The sequence below is a fragment of the Lissotriton helveticus genome, chromosome 6, assembly GCF_964261635.1.
Source record: "Lissotriton helveticus chromosome 6, aLisHel1.1, whole genome shotgun sequence".
In the NCBI taxonomy this organism is placed as follows: Eukaryota; Metazoa; Chordata; class Amphibia; order Caudata; family Salamandridae; genus Lissotriton; species Lissotriton helveticus.
This window is the reverse complement of record NC_136067.1, coordinates 846,586,042-846,613,330: the sequence shown is the minus strand read 5'-3', so window position 1 is coordinate 846,613,330 and position 27,289 is coordinate 846,586,042.

Genomic DNA, 27,289 nt, shown 5'->3' with positions numbered 1-27,289 from the left:
ATCCAAGCCACTACTTTAATAAGCGCCCCATAGGCAGAGTGATTGCCACCAAATGTGGGAGCTTAAATCTGCACGAGTTAATACACCCTGTCATGACTACAAAGAGCACCTACTGACAATGTTGCACTCAGATAGACAACCATGGGATGTTGTCATTCAGCCCGTTGACGTCAGATTTCAATCTAAAAATCCAACGTTGCTCCCTGACAAATAGAAAGTGGGAGACGTCAGTGATGTGTGACGGGATGTATGGCTGTTCCAGCACGACCCAAACCAAATCCTCGGCTTTGTGTTTTGCCTCCAAAAAGTGATTGGTTAGGCCTGTTGATTGCTTCCTGCATCGGATTGTGCTTTTGTGCTCGCTAATGCGAGACTTGATCATTCTTGTTGTATGGCCCACATACTGCTTGTTGCAAGGACAGGTGATTAGGTATATCAGTTTCTCCGAATTGCAATTTGTATGTTTAGTGAGCCTCCATGGTCTGTTAGTGCCAATATCTATTGTCATGGTCTTCCGTGTCTGCGGACATGCAGCACAATTCCCACAAGGGTAATGGCCTTGTACTGGGTTGCTATTCCAGAGAGTATTGGTAATTTGTTTGGTCTCATTGCGTGGTCTGGTATGTACCAGATTATCCCGAATGGATGGTCCTCTCTTGAATGCAAACAACGGGCGAGGTATAGATCCTGCAGCTGTATTAAGAATTTTCCAGTGCTTGAGTATGGTTTTCTTCACTTGATTAGAGGATGTGGTGTAAGTTTGTACCATCGTCATCTGATCTCTTGTAGCCTGTGGCTCCTTGGGTTGCAGTAGTGCCTCCCGGTTATTGTTGAAAGCTCTCTTCCGTGCTCGGCGTATAAGATGGTTAGGATAATGCCGTTCTCTCAGGTTAAGTGCCAGTTCCTCAGCATGATGTTTGTATAAACTGTTAGACGAACAGTTCCGTCTAACCCTGAGAAATTGGCCAACCGGCAGGTTCTCCCGGAGCGATTGTGGGTGGAAGCTCTGGAATGACAACAGCGAGTTGCGTGCCATTGGTTTCTTGAAAAGTTCACTGTGTAGGCCTCCTTCAGCTGGAAAAATCTGGAGGTCAAGGTACGCTAGTTTTTCTTTACTAGACTCCATTGTGAACCTAAGAAACTGATTCCTGGAATTCAACCATGAATGAAAGGACGACACCTCCATGAACGTCCCTCTCCAAATCACCAAGATGTCGTCAATGTATCTTTTCCACAGTACCACCTGATGGATAAAGGGGTTACTGTGGTTCAATACATGATCGACTTCGAATTAGTGCATGTATAAGTTTGCCAGGCTGGGCGCAAAGACACTCCCCATTGAGGTCCCTGAAACCTGGAGGAACAGATCATTTTGATATTGGAAAAAGTTCTCCATCATGGCGATCCTTGCGCACTCCATGATAAAGGCAACTGGTGTAATAGTGTCCATTTGTCTGGCCTCGAGAAGGACCCTGATGCAATCCAGTGTTTCTTGTTGCGGGATTGAGGTGTACAACGATTCGACATCGAAGCTTACCAGCAAATCTGTCTCTACGTTGAACTCAACCTCAGCTAAAAGTCTGAGCACATCCCCGGTGTCCTGCAGGTACGTGGGTGTTTCCTTCACAATCGGTTTCAAGAAGAAATCTACGAAAGTAGATAAAGGCTCGAGTAAGGAACCTATTCCCGAAATAATCGGCCTTCCAGGAGGCGGCCTCTGGGCCTTATGTATTTTGGGAAGGCAGTAGAAGTAGGGGATGACTGGATGTGCTGTAATTATATATCTGGCTTCATGGGCAGTAATCCAGCCTTCCGCTGTTCCTTCTTCTATCAAGCTCTTGATGTCATTCGAGATTCTCGGGGTGGGGTCTTCTTTTAGGCGGCGATAGGCTTTAGTATCATTGAGTTGTCTCTGACATTCCTGATGGTAAATGATGGTGTCCTGAAGCACTATGGCGCCGCCCTTGTCAGCAGGTTTGATGACAAGGGAACGATCATTTGCCAAGGTGGATAGCGCTAGTTTCTCCGAGGTGGACATGTTGTGAAAAAACTTGCGTTGTCGATCGTTCTTCATCACCTCATGCGTCACTGCTTGCTCAAAGGCTAGAACATTAGCTGGTACTTGTTGATTCAAGGGTGTGAATGATGATTTTGGTCTAAGGCCGGTGTTATATTCACCTTGATCACCCATAGTCGCCTCATTCGTATTCGGGCTGGATGTTTTGAAAAAGAAAAACAAGCGTATTTTCCTGTAAAAACTTTCAAGTTTGCACCTCAATTTGAATAAGTCGCCTGTATTGGTGGGAACAAACCCCAACCCTTTGTTCAAAACCGTGTTTTCAATAGGTGTGATGGTCCTCGAACTCAAGTTAACCACTAGGTCGCAGCTCCTGTTGTTGGGCCTGTCTGGTTGGTCTGCGGAGCCCAATTCACAGTTTGTTGTCCTCTCCTTTTGCCGCGGTTCCTGCCTCGGCCCTGCCATAAAAAAGACTGGTCGTAGTAGAATGACGGGTTGGGAGGAAACATGGGCATAGGGTGGCCCATTGGTGGAGGTCCCATTGTTCCGGGATGATAATTCCAAGGTCCCGGTGGCCACCATTGTCCTTGGGTTGGATACTGATTTGCGCCACGGCCTCTGTTAGGTCTCCTTTGAAAGTTCCCACCTCGTGTCCCGATGTTTGGGCCTGTGTTAGGATTCCCTTGATCACTGGAGCCCGAATCTGATCCAGAAGAAGAATAATTGGATCCGTATCTTTTCCCTTTAGAATTAGTAGAGGGAGCTACGTAGGAATCGTTCAAGTAGGGATAAGCCAATTCCATAGAAAAACGTGCTAGGTCTTTTTTAAACTTCTCAACTTTGTTCAAGAGAATATTGTCACGATATTCTTTGTTCGTTTTGTTAGCGTCGTCCAAGTTCTTTTTGTAGATCACGGGCCGGATTGCTGCATTGATTTGACCCTCCAAGACTTGGATCTCGATCAATAAGGCATCAGCTGTTTTTTTTGCAGTTTTAATTATTAAAATCAGCCAGTCGCGGGTACACCGCCATGCTATCAATGCCCAGTTTTTCAAAAAATCTTTATCTTTCAAAAACAGACGTGGTGCCGTGGTGACAATCAAGCCCGACGGTGCACATTTGTCATGTAGGTACTCGTTCATAATCACACCATGTAGGGAGATACGAGAATGGTTCTTCTTTAAATTTAAGAGTTTAACCCAATCATCCTCAGTCGTGGGATTAGAGGTGGTGGGTAAATCATCTAGTATACTAGGGTTGTCGCTTAGGATGGTGTTCAACTCCTCATCGTCAAATGCCAAACCACCAAAGTCCTCCATGGTGAGGAACTGTGATCGACAAACGACTAAATAAACAGATTGGGTGAGCTAGAAGGCACTCCAACACTAGGCGTGTGATGCCAAAATAAAAGGAACATGGACCCGCAGCCGACAGCTGCTCAGTACTATATCATAACAATTCGTGGGGGAGGGTCCGAGGGAGGTGTTTAACGACCAAACAGGCTAATACCCCCTGTGTAACTACATCAAAAACAACCGAGCCAGTAGGTCGAGTGATGCTGAGATACAAGAATTGACACTAGTAAGAAAGCACAGACTGAATAACTATGGTGACTAGAAGAAAGGGCTATCAACAAATGCTGATTAAGTCCTATCAGCCCACCTACTGGCGGAGCCTCATCATGTAGGACTTCCAAACCTCGGACAGTGTGCAATCGCCCAGTTGTAAATTAGCAATGCAACGCTGAACCAGGGTACGGTTACCGCAGTTGTTCGTACAAAAGGTAAGGCTGATATGTGCAGTGCAAAAAATTAAATCAAGTGAAGTGTACTAAAATGGCTATCAAAGCAAACTAAGACCTTTAATAGTGTTTGCCTGGACGTCAGATTAAAAGATAGTGAGGGGACAGTGTGAAAAAATCACTGTCTGGCTTGCTTGGTAGAAATCCAAAAAGATCTATATAGGGCCAACATGTTTCTGCCTTTATGTAAAAAATCACTGGCATTCGTCAGGGCCAAGCTCTTATATGCTACTGCAAAACCACTATCATATGTGATAAAATATTAGAAATACAAGATCAGTAGACCATTATGAAAAGAGAGTATAAGAGTGGTCAGTTAGGACCATCCTACCGCATCTTCTTTATATTGCTCAGTTAGTGCAACAGGTCTTCCCTGTATAAAAAGAAAAAGGAAAGAACACCATGTAGAAATTGTTCATACAAAGTCCCCAAAATTCCATATACCGCAAGTAATGCGTGAGGTACTAAAACTGTACCTAACTAGTGCCAATTCAACTGAACTCAGACTGGACCATCCCTAATTTAGGATAGCCATATTCACAGTGCATACCGTCACCAACAGTTAATCAGTATTCAAAAAAAATTTTGTTTGACACTTACCCATCAGTATGTGGGAAGTGAGCCTCACCTCACCCGGCAACTGCTCGGACGTATAAGGCCCCGCTCTAAACATATAAACACAATCTCTTTAATAGATAATTGCTTTAAGGATAAGACTTCATTGACTGAGAAGAACATACCATTCTTTCCATCTTCTCCATTGGCACAGCATCCCAGACACAGAATCCTCGACATCAGTGCCAAATCGATGAGGGCACTCACTCAACAGTGCCCGCATGTCATACATCTGCATGGCACCAAAGTGACTGCTTGGCGGTTGATCAGAAGGAGTTATCAGTAACATTTCACTGTTCAAACATTTCTACACCTGTGGAAAAGTAAATTTTCACAAAAATCAAAGGGGAAGCGTAGAGGTTGAGATAGAATCACTCTCCTGAACGGTTCATATAAACATAAGGATTCTATCAATGTGTGGAGGTGCAAGTTATTTTTAAGGATTTTTTCAAAATTTAATTGTAGTGAAGTGATAGACTCTCTCTTAGAGATGGAAAGATGAGAGCACATGTGCTTGTTTAAAATACCCCTCACACACTAAAAAAATCCGTTAGTGTCATGCTTCATCATAGGGGTCTTCCCGTCCCTATAACGGGGCGGGGCGTGCTACGACCAGACGGACTACGCGGGAGCACTATAAATGTGACAGAGCTATGTGTAGGTGCAGTGATGATATGTGAAGTGTAGGGATCTAACTAGTGAATGCAAAAAAATACAAAAAATTAAAAATTCCCTGGCTAGTAGAACAAATACACTTTATTGGAGTCTCTGGCTGGGAATGTTAAAAAGGGGGATGTAGGTAGAGCAATTACTGACTACCAAGTCGACATGTTTCATAGGCAGTCCCCTGCTGCCTACTCATCAGGACCAAATCGTGATCCCTACTGTGAATAGCTCAGTTCTAAAGAAGTAGGCCTACTGTCCTACAAATATACCGGCAAAAATAAGCTGGATATTTGTGCTTCAGGGCATGAGCTGGCCCGGGTGAAGCAAGGCATCAAAAATCAGTGCCAAAAAAAGTGACCCATGGTCTTTTTCGGTAGTTCTCTCAGTGCCCCATGAGCTGGCAGGAGGAGGAAGATTAGCGCGGTCTAGTTACCGGCTTGAGCAATTCACCTGGCATTCCTACCGTCCAGCTCCGAGGATAGGTATATCACGATTTGGTCCTGATGAGTATCTTGACTCTTATTTATTGAGCTAACCGTTTATTGTTTATTGTCAAAAATAGAACCGGTATTTAATTATTTATTTACCACATAATGGCGCCCGAATAGGGACTTGCCCTTTCCCCACGCGCCGGAGAAGCCACGCAGGCCCCCTGATCCTCTGCAGCCGTGACGGAACCATACCGTGCACGTGCAGATATTTCTGCTTCAAGTATCCCTCAGGCCCACGGAGGAGACGGAGGTTGCGGTCCAGCGTCCAGACGAGGCGGTGGAGGAACGCGGCGAGTCCCGACCAGAGCCCAAGCCGAGAGTCCAAGGTCCGAGGTATCCGGAGGCCCACCTGTAACTGAAGTCCGAAGTTCGTCCGTCCGTCGTCGTAGCAGTCCAGTCCAGTCCGAGGCCTTCCGTTCTTGCTGCCCGGTGAGTACCGTTGCTGGGGTAGTATCTAGACAGGGTCAATTAATTTGTCTCTGGTCCGTGGGTTTGGGTACACAGATCCAACACGAAGTGTCCACCTAGGTGGATGCGGGTCCTGACGTGTCTCTTTATGAGACCGGTAAGTTTCGTACTGTTTTAGCAGTGCATCTAGTCATTCCAGTAAGTTCTGTTCTGTTCTCGAGAAATTCATGTGTTTCTGTTCTCAGTATTCCAGGTAGTATTTTGTCCGAACTGTTATTATAAATGTTATTCCATGTGTTTTCAATGTCGTGGTATGAGTGATTTGTTTTTCTTAAAGTTATTATTGTGTTTTATCGTGTATTGTATTTGTGTCCAGATTCCAGTCTTAGTTATGCCTTTGTTCTCGAAATTACGTCAGTTAAAAACTAGAAAAGGTCTGCTCGAGGAAGCAGTTCCTGTCCCGCCTAGGGACAGTCCAGGTCATTTTATGTATCATAAGCATGGCATAAGTGCCATATTATATCTAGACTTATGGGTCGAGTATACTAAAGATCTAGAAGAGAAATATAGATGGCCTGTATCAGGTACATGGGATGCCGAGTGCATCATGCGAGTAGAAGAAGTATTATGGAAAAAGAAATCCAGACAGTCACAGAAAGATGCCATCGAGTTATGGCGCAAAGAATCTCATAAAAGAACCGAAAAAGAAATGAGAAAGTCAGAATTAAGTAGAGAATCCTCAGAAAGAGCCCAAGAAAGGGAATTAATCGAAATAGGTGAACGAGTTAAAGCCGAACAGTCAGACAGACAGAGAAATGCCCTCATTAAGGGTATGTATCCTCTTCTTGCCGAGGGCTTGCCAAAAGCAACCCCGGAAGCACCATGTAATTTTCCGCCGCCATTAGTTTCGATTAAGCTACGTCACAAACCGACCGCAGCTGATATTTTTCTCTCGTCCTATTTGGACGACACAGTCCCAGAATATGCAAATCCTGTTCTGCCTGCTCCTGTAAATAATGTAATTCCTGTTCTTCCAGCCACCGGGGCACCTGTTACAGCACCTGTTACGGTACCCCCGGTCCAGCCTACAGTACAAGTACCCGCTACATCGGTCACCCTGCCAGCACGAAGAGTATCCGTCGACAATTCCAGTTTAGGGGCCGCGGGGGGAGGTCCTCCTGGTACCCCGCCGCCACACAAACGTGTAACATTAGTCGAGTTACATGAACGTGCGTTACAGCGTACGCCCAAATATCAGTCCGTTGCAGATATCAGACGAGCTCTTACCGAATGCCGTTATGATCCAGTCCCAGGCGATGATAATATGGTTATATATTCATTGCGCGTAAGACGGGTGACCGAGTATTTGGACACCCTACCGAATATGAAAGAAGATCTAGACAGAGTATATCGTTTCATCCGTACAGGGGATGATCCAGAAAGTATTGGCGAAATCATGTCTCTAAGGAAAGCTGAGACCCAGCTCATGCTATTAAAATTTCTAATCAATTGTTTAATAAGGGAACAAGATTGTCCGACTAAAGACCCGACCGAAATGAAAGTTCTGACAAGGTGGAGTGATAATATAGCCGAGGGTAGACACAAGACACTCAATAGTATAGAGAGTATGTACAAGAAAAATCGTAAGGAAATAATAAGGTTACACGAGAAACGTAAAGAAGCACAAGTAAGCGAGAAAGAAAACGACTCTTCTACTGAAGAGGTAGACGACGAGAATCCCACCAGAATAGCGTATGTAGGTAAAACTAGACTTTCCGACCGACATTCACGTCCAGAACACAGGAAAGTCTTTCATCTTCCAGCGCCAGAACAAGGTTCTCTTGAACAAGTATTTCAGGCTACCGATCACATTCTGAAATCACGAATCGGTTATAGTGAACTTAGTACCATGCATGAACAAGAACTAGCCCGATCAGCAGTCCGATGGATTACTGATTCTACCACTTTTCCAGACGAAATAGTGGCACAAATGTTTCTGAAACTGCCCCCAGCCGAGCAGCGACTGGCGGGTATGTATATGATTCAGCACCTCATTACATTGTATGAGGGTCAACATTCTGATCCAGGTCCGTTACATGATGTATTAAACGAGTTACTCCAGTATAAATGGAAAGGTTTAGGTACCGATTTAATTAGTACCATTCTAGAACAGCGCCACAAATATAGAACGTTTCTGAATCCGCATTTTGTTCACGTCTCACCTCCGGAAAGTAAACCGTTTTACATAGATAGACAGCATCCGTTACGAGAAGTACATCCAGTTAGGACACCGGATGGTGAAATGCAACGAGTATTTGTTTACACCCCTATCACAAAGATGGAACTCTTAGAGATGAAGAAATTAATTCCCTGTCACGACAAAGATCCAGCAGGGTTCCATCGAGAATTAAAAGACATGCTCCGTATGGGAGAATACACGTATCCAGATATTATTAAAATGCTAAAGGTCCTGTTGCCCGCAGGGGTATATGAAAAACTCAAGGAAAAAGAATGGGAGGTGGGAGAGAAAAAGATAGATTGGGCAGTTCTAGAAGCTGAAGATAAGATACGAGTACCAGGTACCGGTCTTGGAGAGAAATGTAAAGAATTACCAGAGTTATTGATTCAGGTTTTGCCTAGATTATTAGCCACGAAAAAGGAAGACTGGGATGCAATCTCAGCATGCAAACAGAAACAGGATGAAGATACTAGTGATTTTTATTCTAGATTTGAGAAATGCTTTATCATTAACAGTGGTTTGAAGACAGGTAGCGAGTCATACCCTCATCTTTTTGTTACTAAACTAGTCGAGAATTCAAGTCCACAAGTTAAAAATCGAGTTTTGAAAGTCGAAAGTACTTGGCAAGCTAATACTCCGTCCCAAATGTTACAGATGCTCCAGTATCACCAGAATAGAATCAGGGAAGAGCAAGATCACGAAAAGAGACGTATGAAAGACACGAAAATGAAAGTACTAGTTGCACAATCTGTTCCACAAGACAGTCAGAAGAGGGGTCCGAATCAAGCCAGTCATCCTGCAGCTCCCGTTAAAGGGACATGCAATTATTGTAAACAGCCAGGTCATTTTATAAACGAGTGTGCAGTTCTGAAACACAACATAGCTACTGGTAAAACTAAAGAAAGACCACGTCCGCCTAGACAAGAACAAGTCTCACAGACTTCTCAGTCACCGCAGAATGCACAACAGACAGTTCCAGCACCGCAGCCTATTGCTGCAACACAGCATGTTACACAGCAAATGTACCAGTATGCCCAGACAGAGTATCCAGAGTATCAACAGTATTCATGAAACAGCCTAGAGAGGGAGGTAGGCTTGCCTCTCATCGAGATACCTGTAGATCAAGAGGGTCCCTATGTACACAGTCAAGTATTGGGGAAAGACAGAAAGTTTTTGATTGATACAGGGGCAAGTAGGACTATTATCAGTCATGACGAGGTTCCAGGGGCTCCGCTCTCAGGCTCTAGAAATGTTTCCCTTGGATTTTCAGGAAAGCCTATTGTAAACGAGATATCAAAGCCAGTTACTCTAGAAGTTGGTCCATTGTCCCGAACTACTGATTTGTTACTTACGAAATCATGTCCAGAAAATTTGTTAGGTATTAAAACATTGAAAAAATTAGGTGCAGTAATTTGCTGTTCCCCAGAAGGAATACGCTTGTTTTTGAGGGACTATAAAGGTCACTATGTATTACGTGATTTTGATCCAAGGTTACTAAATGTTCCGCAGCATTTATGGGCGCAAGGTCCAACTGATGTAGGATTTATGCACATCACACCCCATCGTGTGACTCTCAAGCAAGGTATAGTCCTGCCACGAATCAGACAATATAAATTGCCACCTGAGGCTGTAGCAGCCTTATCCAAAATTATTGACGAGCTCATTGCTCAAGGAGTGGTTGTAGAAACTGACTCCAATGTATGTAATTCTCCTATCATTCCAGTCATGAAACGTACTGATCCAAATGCACCTCCAGTATATCGATTAGTGATTGACCTTCGAGAACTTAATAAATGTATCATTCCCCAGTATCCAGTAGTCCCAGATATTTCATCCCTATTAACAGCCATTGATTCTGAAGCTACATTTTTTACTGTAATAGACCTCAAGAATGCATTTTTCAGTGTTCCAATTCATCCAGACAGCCAGTACCTTTTCGGTTTTTGTTTAAATGGAAGGAGCTATAAATTCACACGAGCTCCTCAAGGTTTCACAGAAAGTCCTAGCATTTACAGTCAAGCACTTAAACGACAACTAGACAACATTCACATGCCAGCTGACACTGTCCTGCTCCAGTATGTCGATGATCTACTGATCACAGCCCGTTCTGAGCGTGCTTACGAGCGAGCGTCACTTACAGTTCTGTATTTTCTAGCCGAGATGGGGCACAAGGTGTCCCCTTCGAAGCTCCAGTTCTGTGTCCAGCAAGTGATCTACTTAGGCCACTTACTGTCCAAGTGGGGTAGGCAGTTGACACCAGACCGTATCCAGTTAATAGCGAGTCTTCCACAGCCCAAGACACAGAAGGAGGTACGTGCTTTTATCGGCCTTACTTCTTATTGCAGACAATGGAGTCCTCAGTATGCATTTCTAGCCAAGCCACTGATACAGTTAACAACACAGGAGGCAGCCGTATCGACTGTCCTCCCTTGGACATCTGAACATACACTTAGTTTTAATGAGTTAAAGAAAGCCTTATGCCAAGCACCTGTTCTAGCTACACCGAACTACAGTAAGCCTTTTACACTTTTTGTCACAGAACGTAATGGTACTGCATTATCTGTTCTCACACAAGATCAAGCAGGACAGTACAAGCCCTGTGCTTATTTTTCGAGCACACTAGATCCAGTAGCCCAGGCTCTGCCTGCGTGCCTCAAGTCAGTTGCAGCCACAGCTCTAGCAATCAGACAAAGTGATTCTATAGTATTAGGTCACTCCCTGACAGTACAAGTCCCACATTCCGTGGAAGTTCTTTTGAACCGAACACAGACTCAGCACTTGACAATTGCACGTTTAACAGGTTATGAACTGACACTGTTCCAGCCACACATAGAAATCAGACGCTGCAACGTTTTAAATCCTGCTACTCTGTTACCGTCAGTTACTTCAAATCCTGCCACACATGACTGCGTGGAAGTTATTAACACTATGACTAAGCCAAGACAAGACCTGACAGACATTGCATTACCTAATCCCGACCTGACAATTTATGTGGATGGTTCATGTATGAGAACTAGTACAGGAGAACTAGTAGCCGCGTATGCAGTGACTACTGAAACAGAAGTTATTGAGACACACCGTATTGACACCCTGTCTGCTCAAGCAGCAGAGCTAGTTGCTCTGACCCAAGCCTGCATACGTGCCAAGAACCTGAAAGTAAACATATATACAGATTCACGTTACGCATTCGGAGTTGTACACGACTTCGGAGTACTCTGGCAGGAGAGAGGTTTCATGACTTCTCATGGAACCAAGATTCAGCATGGTCTCCTCATTCAAGCTCTGTTAGATGCAATACATTTACCGACAGCTATCGCTATTATGAAGTGCAAGGCACATACGAAAGTTACTGACATCATTTCCCAAGGTAATGATCTAGCAGATCGAACAGCCAAGCTTACAGCTCAGACACCAGACATTCCAGTCAACACGACACAGACATCCACTCCAGAACAGACTACTTGTATGACAGTTAAGGACCCTACACAAGATGTCATAGACATACAGTTACATGCTACTCCTGAAGAAATCAAGAAATGGTCCGAACAAGGAGGGGTCCAGACAGATCAGGGATGGGTGACGAAGGGAAAAGCCACATGGTTTCTCCCCGACTCTATGGTTCAAGTCATTATCAATACCGCACATAGTCCAGCACATTTAGGAGAAAAAGCTATGTTAGACAGTATACAGAACCTTTGGTTCAACAAGCATTTATGAGCTGCAGCCAAGCAGAAAGTCCGCACTTGTATGATATGTTGCCAGTTCAATCCAGGTAAAAGTGTCCCGGTGGAACAAGGTGGATTCCAGCCCCCTGACCACCCTTTTGAAGTCCTCCAGATGGATTATATTCAGATGGAGCGATGTCGAGGTTTCAAGTATGTCCTCGTAGTGGTATGCGCTTTGTCCAGGTGGACAGAAGCATATCCAGTTCCAGATTATACAGCAGCGACCACTGCCAAGCAGTTGGTTCGTGAATTTTTCCCCCGTTATGGACTCCCTAGGGTCGTGTATTCTGATAACGGCCAGCCATTCTCATCTGAGTTGATGAAACATGTTTCCCTCTTGTTAGGGTACCAGTGGAAGTTCCATTGTGTGCGCCATCCTGAAGCAGCCGGTCTCATAGAGAGACATAATCAAACTCTGAAAGTCCGTATTGCCAAGACATGTAAAGAGAAAGGTGTAGACTGGCTAGTTGCCCTGCCAGTTGCTCTATTCTTCATGCGCATGGTCGCACACTCCAGATCAGGTCTGTCCCCTTATGATGTCGTATTCGGCCGCCCCCCAAATATGTGGGGTACACCTAGACCCCGCAGTATTACAGATGTTTCCAGTAATATGTTGACAGATTACCTAGCTTCCTTGATGTCTGCCCTACACTCTTGTCGTTCACAGGTTGCCGCCGCATTTCCAGACAATACTGAAGTGAAACCACATGAGGTCATTCCAGGCGACCTCGTGTTGGTCCGGAATTTTGATCGTTCAAGTCCGCTGGAGCCTCGCTGGAAGGAGCCGAGACTAGTCCTTCTGACCACCCGTACGGCCGTGAAGTTGGAGGGCCGCAAGGGTTGGGTCCACCTGTCTCATGTCAAGAAATTTCATGGACTCCGAAACAAGACTTTTAATGACATTTCTACAGACTGTTCCATTTCCAAAGACTGCCTGAAACCAGACTCTAATCCTGACATTAAGTCAAATCCAGAACTGAATGTTCCTCTGTTAGAGAAAACTCCGCAGCAGGAGTATAAATTAAAACTCCGGTCTAGCAAAATAAGTCAGCCAGTTTAATTGTCTAAGTCCCTCTCGGGTGAAACGGTTAGACAGGTTTCTGACATGTATGAGATAGACCCCCATAGTGAGAGAGTTAGTCAAAACTCTATCAAATGTATCATTGTTCTAAGTTTTCTTCTATTTTTGAGTTTAATGGTTACCTGCACAAGTTATGCATTACATTTATGTTTTCCAATTTCTCATGTAAATATGTTTTCTAATGCTACAGTAGAGCACACATTTAGTGATCTGCCTCCTCACGAGCTATCCTATCGTCTTGCTATGCGTAATAACACATTCATCAGAATGTTACACTATTCACACCAGACCAGCAATGCCACAAATTGTTGGGTGTGTGGTCGACTCCCCCCTTTCCAGACACCAAAGGGAGTTCTGCCACTCTTTCCTTATCCGTTTTCACATAATGGTTCGTGTGGAGCATGGTCCACGTTAACGTCATCTTCAAATGATATGTCCCTTCTGAATAGAACATGTTTTCCAGACAAGCAAGGTCTCCCCCATAGAACAGGGTTAGATCTAGAAAATGAAGTATATGATTTAGGTAATTATTCCTCGAATTTTATGGTCCTGAATGTTCAATCCGATACTACTCCAGACTTACCTGCTATTTCAGTACTACCAGTCAAAGGCGAATTATGTGTCAGAAAGAATGGTTCCGCACATGTAGGACATAGTGATTGTACTACTACTGTCAAGTATAGTGACAGTGGGAAATCTATTTTCAAAGCTTCACGTCATTCTTATTTTGTTTGTGGTCAGACCGCATATGTTCGTCTGCCCCTCGATTGGGATGGAACATGTTACATTGCCTTCCTACTGCCACCTGTTTTTCTAGCCCCATCTGATTATCATAGAAACACACATCTAGTACACATCAGACATAGAAGGGAGATCGAGTCCCCAATTGTCGATCAAACTGAAACTACTCTAGAACAGTATCAAGATTTTAATAAAGGTTTCTTCTTCTTTATAGGACCCTATCCAGAATAGTAAGTTAATACGTAGACTAACCAGAACCCTTGAAGCAGTAGTGAATGAGACTACTTCTGCTCTAGGTAACTTAACCGAAGAGCAATCTGCTATGAGATTTGTCGTGCTCCAAAATCGTCTCGTTCTTGACATCATACTGGCCGATAGAGGAGGAGCATGTAGAGTCATCGGATCTAGTTGCTGCATTTTCATTCCTAATAACGCGCCGTCTGTTTATTCAGCTATAACCAGACTTCATAAAATTGCCCATCAGTTACACCAGAATCCAGGCACCTGGACATGGTCCGGTTGGCTCTGGAGTATCATATCTGCCTGGGGATGGAAAGTATTGTCATTCCTAGGTATTGCAGTAGCGATCATATTCAGTTGCTGCCTCTGTATACAATGTGGCCCTGCGATTTGCGGCATTTGTGCTACCTCTTGTATTCCTAGTCCTAAGTCCCGTTCCAAGACAATTCGAGACGAGCAAATGATGCTGTATGAAATAATAGATGGTATCATGAATATTGATGTTTCCTGATGGAAACGTAGGGCACAAGGAGGGAATGTGGAAAAGTAAATTTTGCCATATTATATGTGCCTACGTGTTCCCCATGTTATGTCATATGTGCATGATCGATATGCATGTATTCCCCTCTGATCGATTAAAGACGCAATTACAGTTGTGTCCATCTCTAGTATGTCAGTTTCCAGTCCTCGTGAATACAACGAATATCAGGCCTATGTAATCCTACGTTGCCACGTTTTACAGTGTGCACGTTAATTCATTGAATTATCCCCGTTTCTAGGCCTCAAAAGGGCCCGGACTCAGATTCAGCTCCTGTTTCCTGAACCCTCTCCGAGGAGCGATACAGCCCCCACCTGTATCCCTGACCCTTCACTTACTTTCATGCCTCGCAGTGCCCGGCTCGGCCTGGCTCTGCCTCCCAGTCTGCCAAGAGTATGTTATGTTTCTAGTTATCAGTCCAGCCCTCCTTCTCTGCATTCCTAAGCTACTGAATCGCATCAATAGTTTCCGTCATGGTCTAGCCTTTATGTCTCCATGTAAGAGAAATACTGTATTAATATTCATAGAATATTCCTTGCACTCACACTACATGTAGAATAATGCATGCCCCAGTCTTAATGTCTGTTAGCCTTTGCCCTGATAACTTTTGGATTCTATCAACATGTTCTCTAAACACGAGATACTAGATAGGCTTTAGGTACATGTCGCTCTGACACTCCAGACTTTCGTCTCCTCTTCTAGCGCAGAAGTCATAGCCCCCAGTTCTCTCTAGTAACACGTCATTGTCAGTTTGCGCGCACCACTAGGTTAGAGGTCCCAGCTGCTCAGGTAGCCCCCTCCATGTTTCCGCCCCTTTTATGACATATTCTGTTACGTTTGCACCACATGTCTATGTATACGCCCTGTACACACCTCTTGTTACACCCACTTTATGCCTTATCTTTCGCGACTGCTACAAACTCCGCCTACTGCTACGCCTACTGTATTGAATACAATGTATTTGTTTAACTATAAATATTGTGCACTGTTATTAAAGTTTGCTAGCCATTCCCAGATCCTGCCCCGGCAGCTGCCGGGCCCTGCCATCCCATCCCCGTACAGGCTGTCCTGTTCCAGTCCTTTATGCTTAATTAAAGCCTGTCAACTCCAGCTACCTCGTATCTTGACTCTTATTTATTGAGCTAACCGTTTATTGTTTATTGTCAAAAATAGAACCGGTATTTAATTATTTATTTACCACACACCAACACCACTCCACTGCACACCCAGAGTGGGACAACCCCACCTTCACCTCAGGCAATCAAGACACTTTGGCAAACAAAGGGAGAGTGTTCATTCTTTACCAGGACCTGTGGGCTGCGAGATGAACAATTCCAACTCCCCAGTGAACAGCAAGGTTGATATGGGCCAAGCGCAACCAGACCTGCAGGCCAGTTGTGATGCCCGTACCAAATATGGGCTCCGTAGCAACCCAGCACCATTGAGTCGGCTTCAAGACAATTGGGTGTGAGGCTGCATTTCATAGTGTCAGGTAAACCATGTGACAGGTATGTCGACGTGTGCCCAGCATAATTCGTAAAACTGAAGAGACGCTCAAGACATTTTCCTTTGTCATGTTTTAGCTATTGTGTTTTCACTAAACCATTGCCTTTGGTGATTACATTGTTTTATGTTCCTGTTTGTTGATTTGTGCTATTTAGGAAGGAATGTAATATTGGTCCAGTGACATAACGGGACTAATGGACCTCAGCATTGTGTCCCCTAGCAATAGGTGTGTTCACCCACAGTTCGTTTAGTTTGGTTTCCATTGCTCAGCATCCTAATCTAATTGTCATCACCAGCACATATAACAGTCTGCCACATGATAACCATGTTTGTCTAATTTACAGATGAGCACAGCAACAGCAGTTTAATAATCTAACATACTGTATACACTAAACATGACGAATACCCACTGCCCAAGCCATTTTTATGGCTTTGGGGGCCTTGAACAGTCTGAATTGTTACACTTCTAGGAGTGTGATGGGTAGTGGTTTTATTGCTACTGTCATTAGCAGGGGATATGAATGACCTACTGACGTAGGGGGGGGGGCTCTGGCACTTATTTTTTAAATAATTAAGCAATGCTCCTGATAGAAGGGTGCGTTTAGTGTGTGTTCTCTCTACAGCAGAAATGCTTGAAGTGTTTGGATCTTGAGTGGCTCGGAATCAGTGTGCAGTAGGGTTCACATTGCTCATTGCAATAAAACAAGTATTTCATTCAGTGCTATGTGGTGGGGAGTGTGTCCAAGCCCCAATGATTTGCGACTAGTCTCATAACTAAGAGTAAGTCCATTGCTGCAAATTTCATAACTTTATTTTAGGTATGCAACATGTGAGGCCTCGGTACGCTATTAATGGAGTGGGTTTTAATTCTAGTGTAGTCATTTCGAAAGATCTCTGAATATGATCGTCTAATAGGTATCTCTGTTCGTGGACAGTGCCATGCTAGGTGGATAAAGTCAGATACAGATATCCCTCAACTTCGGCAGTTGACATCATCCTGCGAGCTTCTCTATCCATCAGTTTTTAGGTTTCGCCTGCACAGTGATTGCGCTGCGCTTGTGAAATCTCTTGTTTTCCACATATCTTAAAAAGGTTCCCATTGCCGAATCGCTTTGTTCATTCTCTTTTGTGTGGGACTTTTATTTTTTGTTAACTTCCCCTGGCTGCATGCATTTGCAATACTTCTACTAAAGCTGTTCACACTGTTTAAGCCCCATTCACTGTCAAGATAAGATCTCGTCCCACAGAAAAGGCAGACAGCTTCTAACAGTATGCTGCAATGCTTGCTGTTTAGGTCGAACTTAGTCATTTTGTATCCTCTTCTGTGGGCTTTTCGCACACGCACCTATTGCCATTGGTTATTGTCTGTGGCATTCAGAAATGCTGACTTCCTATTGGTGTTTGTCAGTGTTGGTCCCTACTTTCTGTGTCTGGTTTGCCCTGTGGCAAATTCACTAACGGTTTCCTTTGGTCGGCCACAATGCTTCTTCATAGTGTGCGTCTGGGCGTGCATTCCATCATAGTTTCCTGCTGCAGCTGTGCGCGGCCAGCCTTGTTTTAACTTCCTGCTCCATAAGCTCCACACACTCCCTGGCCTCTCTCCAGCCCTACCCGTCACTTTTCTGCCACCACTTTCCGTCCTCGTTGCTTTTTTGTTTTTCCTCTAGGAGTGCTTTTCACAAGCGCTGTTTAAACTGACAGCGCCATGTTGCTCTCTTGCACCACTGAGAGTAACACCGTGGACTACTACTGACCTGCAACTCCACATAATGATGAGTGTTGGACACCTGCATTCACTACAGATTACTCAGCGCAGCAGTTAGTCCAATATAACCACTAATTAGCGCATAATTGGGAAAAAAATACCTATGGTTCAACCAGACACCACACAGAAAGACTATTTTTTTGCACACAAGAAAGGCCTGTCATTCCTTCCTTCCCTCCTTCAGCAGACAAGTCAGATCTTGCAGTTCGCTGTCTGTGACGGCTTTGAAAGAGGCAAATAATGGAACACAACAATTCGCATGCATTTAAGTGCAAGGTGGCTAGTAAATTCAACACCGTCATATTCGTTGTCACTCATTATAACTAACCGATAGTGTCCTTTTAGAATGCAACTAAGATGATTGGTGAAACAAGCCGAACAAGAGGGCAGCTTGCCTGAAAGCTATACACGTGCCACAGACTTTGTTAGGGTAGAACCGTCCTCACCTTTCTGAGGAAGGTTGGGAAATCTGAGAACGGGCACGTCTGCCGTGTCCTGCACATGCTCATCCTTACAGGGCACTGGAAGGTGTGGAACTTTTTGCAACATTCTAAGGACTTTTTAGGATTGCTTTCTGTGTCAAACCTCCTTGAAGAAACACCCTCCATCCAAAGGTAGCTAGCTGAATGATGGCTGACAGTTCATAAGGAGCGATGACATCAGAGAGAATGTGTCAACTGAATCTACGTCAGAACTCCCTCCATCAGCTCACCATGGCATTCAAGCATGGAACACAGCAAAGGTGTTGTATGGACTCACAACCGCACTTCCTGAGGTGTTGGGTGCTCTTTCAACCAAACCAAAGAAAACCTTGAATGTCCGTTGTTTACAAGAGTAAAGCTTTACTGGTGTCTTTACACCATCTTGCACGCAAACATCCTAGCACGCTCTAGTCCAAACAGAGATCAGAAATAAGCACACACTTCCCAATTTATATGACGCTAACTCCTTGAAAAAGGACTTGGACTTTGATCATCTAAAGCAGAGGCTTACACTACACTCTCTGCCCAAATTAATGTGCACCACAGATTTAGGTACAATATGTTGCAGCATTGAAGTTAATTCTTTTTACCAAGTGATCTGCACTTCATCAAAGTCAGTGGAATAAAAGTGTGTTTTACTGAAAAGTAAATAAAACAAAGCACAACCATTCTGTAGAGGAAACCGTCTTAGACTCCCATGTAACATTTGATCACGTTCACTGAATACCCCCACCACTCTGGTGATTTTCCAAGCTTTCTAATTTGTGGTGAGAGGTTTCCGTATGAGGGGAAGTGTGCAAAGGTCGCAGGAGTTCACAGAGGGCACAGCTCCATGTGTGAGGCAAGAGAATCCCAAAAACTGCACTAAATCCCCCTTCACACATCAAAGCAACCACAGTAGGTGTTAGAATGCAACCACATGGCGAGTTTACAAAGTCGACTGTCAACTGTATGTGAGGGGTTGATGTCACAACAAATGGACCTAGCTGATGACTGAAGAGGAGGCTGCGCCTCCCCCGACAACACTCACCAGAGAGAAATAAACATGCACTGCAAAAAGGTAGAGCTGTCAGAAGGAATGGGGCGACAGTAGACTACTAAGGTGTGATTTTATGAAAATCAATCATGGAACAGTTCATTAGTCTGGCCATTTCACAGCCCTGGCCTTGTAGTGTAGTTCCAATATTCCCAATAGGCTCTGCGCATTGGAATAATATATCCTGTAGTTTAGACGTAGGACTGAGGTCGACTAGGTCTCTACCGAATATACTCAACTTAATTGTATGTGCCAGCTTGCTCAGAGGTCACTAGAAACTTTCTCAAATAAACAAGAAGGGATTAGTTTCTGACAACCGCATAAACATGACAACTTTGTTTCCCAAGAATAAGAAATGTATCTCTAGAGTCGCGGAAACAATAGATAGGTATTTTACTCAGTCAATCGTGCATGCTTCGTTTCACCAGAGGTGCAGAGAAATAGAGGGACGTGCGTTTTCAATAAAAGGGTATTTATTGAACAGTCTTCTTTCTCATGCAGAGGAAATGAACTGCTACAATAGTAATACTGGTTGCAAATGCGTACAGTACGATGAGTATTATAAAAGAATACTGTAAAAGCATGATATGGTTTCTAAGCCATAAAATACATACATCAATAAATAAAGACTAAAAAGTACTCAACTGGTGCTTCTAAAATACGCCTACCCTGGTGTACCTACCCTAGGTCTAGTACAAGGGAAGAAGTAAGTGAGGTGTAGCTTAGTTTCAGTATTCTTTGCCAAGAATCTAATCCAAGAATTCTCTAAGGGTCTAATCAGCTCCGTACCTTGGTTTAGAATGTAGGAGGTCTGATATCTCTCTCTCAGGACTCGATTTCCCAACAACCGGCAAGGGTAGGTTGGAAACACTGGAGCTGGATTTCTCGGCAAGAGAAAAGACAGCGTCTCTCTCTCTCAGTGCATCTGCTGGAGGGTCGGCTTCCTTCGGCACTTGATTCGGCGAGCTGTGTCTGGTAGGTAGATAGTCGAACTGCTCCACACCACCGTATGTTTGCTTAGGCAAGTGTTGGCATATTTATACCTTGAAGGTGCTGAGTTTGACGTAAGGTTGGACATAATAACGTCATCAAAGACTTAGTTCTTTGAAAACCCCACGAGTTCGTGGATAAATCAATATTCATGCAGGGGGAAGTCCCTGACTGCTGAAAGCGGGTTTTTCCAAGAAATCATTGTAGATTTTCAGAACTAGTGGAAGTATCCAAGCCGTATTTGGACTACGTGAGCTATGTCCTAATATGGTTATGATTGCTATGCCTATATAAGGATACAGTAATTTATATCTATATAAGGGCATGGATCGGGAAAATTACACTAGGGTCCTAAAACGCTATACAACACCCACTCCACATATTATGTCTGATATTACTAAACCTGTAAGCATCTAAAACATAACTACAGCATGTGTTCATATTCCCACCCAAAATACATAAATGCATCCAAAAATGGTTATACACATGCATGAGCATTTGTATTGCACGCAGTTTACAAGCAATAACTACCATTCAAAAAGGCTATTTCTTAAATGAATCATGGAATGACATTTATGAAATGGCTCTGAGTTTACAGAAGAAAAAAAGGTCAACCCCATTCCGTAGCAGAATATATAAACTGTTATCGTTTTCATAGGATAATGCAAAATATTTTCTATAGGAAGTGTTAAATGAATTTCTTGTTCTCTAAGAATAGTTCTACTTTAAGCAGATTACTCTGTGCCAAAAGGAAAAATGTCTATTTCGAAAAAAGAAAGTTCAAATTGGATTGTAGAAAACAGAGTTCCCAAGCTAGAAGGTCTGTTTTGAAAAGTGAAGGCCGAATTTCAGAGTTCATGGAATGCTGTGTGCAAGTTTCAAAAGGTATTCTCGGTGTCAGGAGAAACATCAAATCGTCTAAGCTGGCAAAGAAATCATCTACCACAGTAGGTGAAAGTGGAACTACTTCATTAAGTAGATCAACTGTGCACAGATGTGAAGCATCGCCATCAGCATCAGTTGCCGCGTTAGCAATGTTCATAACAGATGGTACCTGTGTGCCTATTGTTCCCCGTACCTCACCAGTAGCTGTATTCGCTGGTGAGATCTGAATGAATGCCGTCATCAGGATTGGCAGCCGTTGGGGGCAACACGATGTATGAGCCGTTACGGGACCCAGCAAAGTGTCAACATCCGTTGGCAGTGCTGATGGAAGTGTAAGACAGACGTCTAACATGCATTCTTCTCCACAAAGCAGGCATCGTAGAACAGGTAAGATGCAATCCTGCCAGATTGGTCTGAACGAAAGAAACCAAGTGGTATTCATATCTCTTAACCCCTCCCATGCTCATGACGAGCTCAGCTCATCATGAGCCACGGTTCTCATGTGCTCATGACGAGCTGAGCTCGTCACGGCCGTTAGAACGCTCACACGCGGGGATAATTCCCCTGCTGTGCTGAGCGTTCTATTGAAACGGGCGTGGCCGTGATGAGCTGAGCTCGTCATGAGCACACGAGAACCGTGGCTCATGACGAGCTGAGCTCGTCATGAGCACCTGGGCGCTGTGCACGCCCCCAGCACAACAGGGAAATCGGGCCAGCAGCGAAGGGGTTAAACGAGCCAAGACAAGAATCTGCGTAATTCTGTCACAGTACCGCATGGCTAGGAGGGCATCCTCCATGGTAGTCAGGGTATCGCGGGTGACTGGACTTGCCTTATCGGAGCAGAAGAAACAAAAATAGAATTCCTGCTACGAGTCCCAAAAAGAGAGGCAAGCCACCGAACACAGAGTGCACAAAATTTGGAAAAATGCGGAGGACAGCTTCAAAAGGTGCTAACAGTCCCGAAAAAATTGTCTTAAATACATGTGCAATACCGCTGCTATCAGACAGACATGTTTAAGATTTGACCTAACATTTCTGCGAAATGTAGTGGGCAGTTTGTTGATAATAATGCATGTATCTCTGCAGAAGTCCTTGCAACTTGCAGATCATACGTTTCTCTCGACGAGGTCAGTGGCACAGTTTTTTGCAAAAGAATGGCTTTCATTCTGCTTAAAGTATCAATTCGTATAGAAGAGATATTCAGTGAGGGCCATAACGCCAACTCCCTGTCTGTCTTGCTTTTTGGATACAATACTTGCATACAACAAGTGACCCTGGCTGACACACTAACTAGAGAGGATTTTCCTGGTAACATACCACAACAGCTGTGATCATTGAGCATAACGTAGCTGCCATTAGAAAGTTGCCTGAAAATTGTGTTTATCACCGCTGCTGGAGAACCGTGCATGTGACAAGAAAGGTTATTTGAAAAACCTTCGCAGGCTCCGTGTAAATTAATACCTTCATATAAAAGTGTACCGCTTAGTGAGTTTTTACAATTTTTACTACTAAGAAACACTTCCTTTCCCCCACTCCAACATTTGTGTGTGTATGGTAAATTCCAGGTTGACTTAATGTATTCTTTACCCAACCTTTCATACAGGCCTGCTGGTATTGTGTTGTAAGCAATACTGAAATTGGAAAATCGTCACTGGTATCGTAATGGTGCCATGCATTATCCATTCCACAACAGGTTTCTCAGAAACAGTTAATGGTAATCTTTCCAGTTTTTCAATGCTCAGCACCATATAGTCTGCTCCTCTTTGTGCCAAAGAGATTTGTTTATCTGTAAGGTTAAAGACAGTAAACAATGACGTGGTATTGATTAGACGCCATGGCACGTAGTCTGAATGCAGATTTTGTAACATCCAGCCTAGCAGCATATAGAACCAAATTGAGATTGGCCATGTTGTAGCATTAGCAAATCCTGTTCAATTATGTCAATGGCAGATGATACAATGCGGTCTAAAGAATAAATTCTGAAGGACAGAGTCGTTAACCCATAGTCCACTACAGAGAGAGCTTTCTCTAAATTAATACGATCAATTTCTTGTATTTTTTCTGCAGTTTCCATTTGCATGATTTTCCATGCTTCATTGTAAGCAGAATATATACCGGCGTATATGAAACGTTTTTGACGTGATTTGCGAGGTCCAAGTAAGAAGTCACTCAAATCAACACCTTCTTTAAGTAAAGTTAAGTATTGTTTAATTTCTGGAAGTGTGGATTTCTGTAGCCACTCAAGGCATAGTTTTCCTACACTGTAAATTGTTACTATCCCTGGATGTTGTCTCTGGGAATATCTTGGATCTGGCCTATTCACTTTGAACTCTTGTGTTTTGTTCAGGAATCTATCTTGACAGTTATTCGTGTCTGTTGGCCAGATTAACCATTTTTTTTCCAATCAGGATTAGTTCTGTTCCACTGTAAAATATAATTTACGTCTACCTCCTCATCTGAAGTTAAATTACTTTCAGCTGCGGCTTTAGGTATGGACGGTTTGTTTAAATCTTTTATCCTAGCTAAGCCAAGATATGATATTTGTTGTACAGTGTCATTTAAAAATATTATTTGTTCTGGGATAATGCAGGCTCTGAACAAGGCTTCTAACCTTGCACCTGCCAGTCTTTTGTGCCCTAGACAGTTTTTGTCTCAATGTTGTCTTTCCAAAAGTTAAACCCTAATGTAGACAGCTGAGCATAAAAGTTTGCAGAATAAATTTGTTTAGTATTGGTCAACATGTTTTTCATACCTGTCTTATTCACATTTTTTAAATAAACCGTTTCTGGATTTGTGACATTAAAACCTGAGAAATATGGAAACTTTACATAAAAAGTTTTTGAGCTGCCCTTCAGCGGCGTTGGACAATGTTCCCATTGATTATAAGTAAAAACATTTCTTGGGTTGACAGATTTGTGTAAGTAATGGTGACCATAATGATTGAAAACAATACATTTCTTCATAATTAGATGAACCTTCTAAATATTCATGTTTCGTAAATTTTGCTGACATTTCTAAGTCTGTCATCATATTATTAACAGTTTCAAAGTCCCAATCATCAGAAAACGTGCTTGGTGAGACAAAGTCACTCAAAGAAACCTTAACTGGTGTGGAATCTTCAACAGTTCCACTGGGCCATAAATGGCATAATCAGTTGTATCCCATGCTATACCACCTGGTATAGGTACGGCTGTGATGTTTACTGATGACAGGTCTCTTCGCTCACGATGAGATGATTTGTGAGGTTTCAGGAGCAAGTTGATGTTCTTACTTGCTGTGTCCATTGTACTGTATTTTCCATCTATCATGTTTCCCAAACTTAAAACAAGAATGAGCCAGAGCAGGAGAAAAAAGTACACCTAACACAATACAAAATTCAACCCATGGTGAAACCAGATATGTATTTTCAAGTTGATGAAACAGTTCTGTAATTTTTTCTTTGAACGTTTTAGTAGCTGGCGTAGTTTCAGGTTCACTGGGATTCTCAGAAAAGTTATCGATGTTGATAAAATAGCCAGAGGCAGTTCTGTCAATTTTTGGTATCGCATCCAGATTTTTTTAAATCGCTGGAGCTGCTTCTTCCTTTGTCATATTAGTATAGTCAGAGGCTATATCATTGTAGACAGGTGTTTCTGGACGAACTGTTATTTGGGTTTCAAGAGGTACAATTTCCATGGCTTTGTTGCAAAGTCCTTCTTTTCTCACTGCAGGTTTATCAAAGGTGATAAGTCTTTCAGTTTGAACCTCTTGGATTGTAGCAAGATTTGGTCGTCTGCTACAACTTGGGAGTCCACTGGGCCTACTACTTATTATCGGCTACATGATGTGGTTTGATGGAAGAATGACCCGAAGTCGGAGAGAGAGATCCCGCTCTCCCGGTACTTGTCGGCACCCTAGGCCTTCCCTTGCCCATAGCCAGCGGGGTGGTAGGGCCGGGTAGCAAGCTCCCAGCAACCGCAAGTGGAAAGTGTCAACCACACCACAATCAGCGGAGCGCCGCACTAGAAAGCAGGTGATCACCACCACCAGTCAGCAGCACTAGGCAGTAAGAAGGAATCCACTCAGTTCAATCACAAGGGACACCCAGGTATCCCGGCAGGTTATGGAAGCCGCTATACTGTGTGACCGCAGACCCCTCTAGCTCACCGGACCGAGAATAGTAGAAAGGCATCCAAAAGGTTCTCACGCAGCACTCGTGCCGCCAAGACCAAGCTGCTCAGGTAGGCCTCTGTGCCGCCAGGTGTTTCCCCAGTCTATACACCAATGCAGGGCATCAATCGCAGTCACATGGCAGTCCCAGCTCACCCCTGATCTCCACTTCGTGTCCAGCGCAACCAATCCGGGCAAGGCACTGTCGCAGCCCCGTGGTTTAATAGGGCTCACTCAGGTATCGAGACACCGTCATTCCATATAACCCAGCTTATGAGGCAGGATAAGGGGGGGGGGGCACACGGCCCAGCGCTCATCCAGAGAGTTCTCCAGGATCACACCCCAGCGTGCCCGGGCCGATCACCACCACAAGAGCCTCAGCCGCCAGACTCAGGGTCGCTGATGGCGCAGTTTCAGGCAGGTCCGCAGATGAAGGAGTTTCGCCGCCGTGACTGAGAGCAGCACTGTGCCTGTGAGAGAGAGCGGTCACACCAGCAGATGTCTAATCACTGCCGCAGTTGAGGTGCAGGTACTGAGACAGCGCGGGCAGTGTGGAAGGGGCCCTCAGGTATTTGGAGAAGAGAGGGGTAGGTTTTGCACCACAGGAGCCCCAGCGGGCAGCAGTGACGGACAGACAGTGAAGGGACCCAGCTCAGGAAAACCAAGTTGGGGCAACCGCTGGGCACAATGGCATTCAGTGTGCTCAGGAGGGCAAGCAGGGACACAGGCAGTCAGTCCCCCACTCCATGATCCAGTCCTATGGCACGTCGGGATCCCACCGGGTCCGCAGCCACGGTCCGAAAAGCACAAGCCAGGAATGATCAGGCATCCGATATCGGAAAAAGCAGCCCTGCAGGGCGATGGGAGATGGCGCGGAAGGGGCCCACAGCGCCCCCAGAGGGCAGGGAGATACGTGCGCCCCCACCGGGGGCCTCCGGTCAAGCTTGTGTCTCGGGTGTCCGGAGGTAGGCCTCAGTCCGGGGGCTGGAGTCAAGGCGCCGGCCAGGTACAAGTGCAAGATGCACGGCCGGAGAAGTAGGCGATACCGTGGATGTGCAGGCCCTCCGCCATGAGTAGGCTCAGCAGCGCACCAGAATCTCCCACAGCCCGCCACTCGGATCTGTGTGCCCCCAGGAGGAACAGGATCGCGTGTATTGCTCCGCAAGCAGGAGACGGCAGTGTCCTGCTTGGTTTGAAGTCTGCAGGTAGAACAGAGAAGGGCGGATTGTGTCTGGATAAAGTGCCCCGGCCCGGAGCTCGTCGCTTAAGCGATCACCATCTTGGGCTGCAGACCACACCCCCCAGATGTCTCAGTTTATTGAAGATAAGTTCATACTGTTCAACTTCTAAACCGGTTTTTGCACAGGAAGAGGCACAGTATATGTTTTAGTCACCATCTGGGATGACATATAAAACACAGTAGACCACAACTGTGACATTGTATTACTTCTCTTGGACCTTCCAGCTACCTTCAACTCAGTTGATCATTACACTTGAATCCAAAGACCCTGCAAAGCCGGCATAGACTGCTCTTAACTGTGTCACTTTCTACTTTCAAAACAGAACAGATGTCATCCGTGCTCCACCTTTCTCATCCAAACCCTACTTCATAAAAGCAGGGGTCCCTCAAGGCTCTATGATTTCACCCATGGTTTTCAATATCTGCATTAAGTCATTACCGGCAATGATCAATGCATTTCAACTCACACAACTACTTCTTAAACTGGAAAACCCCAAATAATTGGAAACTCAGAAAAGTTTAGTTGCCTCTGAGCCATTGATCAGTGAATGACATAGAGCCATCTCACAACTGAAATACTCACTTGTGTGCGATTGGAAAAATGATGACTCACTCCCTGCCTGGCCTAGTGATCTGGAACCACCTCCTAAAGTATCCAAGGAAGTAAGACATCT